Raw genomic sequence first — 702 nt, 5'->3', positions numbered from 1 at the left:
CCAAACATTTAAACAACCAGCGACAGTTAAATTAATTGTTTTAGGATTCTGAAACCCGGTTTTTGAAATGTTCTGGGTAGAAGCCCTCTTAACGTTTGCAGCCGACTGAATAAAAACAGAAGCTACATTACGTTAATTTGTTTTAAAAAATAACCTACCATAGCTTTCCTCAAAAAAATAGACGTTACTATTTTTCGAACTCCAGGATTTCCCGTTCATATGTTTAAACCCACTTTCTGTCCGTAGTGCAAACGAAAAATTAGAGGCAGGATAAACACGAGTTCCCAGTGATGATTACGCACGTGCGCGCTCTTTTCTCTCTCCGTCTCTCTCCCTTACGGACCCTATCTGTCCCTCTGTCCTTGCTGCCGACTTTAAGTGATGTGCACATCTCTCCATGTTTTAATTTGCTTCTTTCTGCAGGGTGAGAAGTTTTTGCCCGTCGCAGATCGGTCTGGTGTGTAGTGGAAGGACCACATCTCTCCATTCACTCGACTCTGGGACGACCCGCTACTCCAGCATCCTTCGGTGAGCCTGGCTATTGGAGCACAGCCCCACGTGACCACAAGGTTCCACTCTTGTTGGCATAATATGAAATGTTCCAAGTCTGTTGCCAGAAGCGAATACAAAAAAAATCTTTAAGTTTACTCTGTGAATAACTTAACATCTGCTATGCAAAAAGTAACATTTTACGGAAATGAA

The sequence above is a fragment of the Conger conger genome, chromosome 10 (assembly GCF_963514075.1).
Source record: "Conger conger chromosome 10, fConCon1.1, whole genome shotgun sequence".
In the NCBI taxonomy this organism is placed as follows: domain Eukaryota; kingdom Metazoa; phylum Chordata; class Actinopteri; order Anguilliformes; family Congridae; genus Conger; species Conger conger.
Note: the sequence above shows the minus strand (reverse complement) of the source record.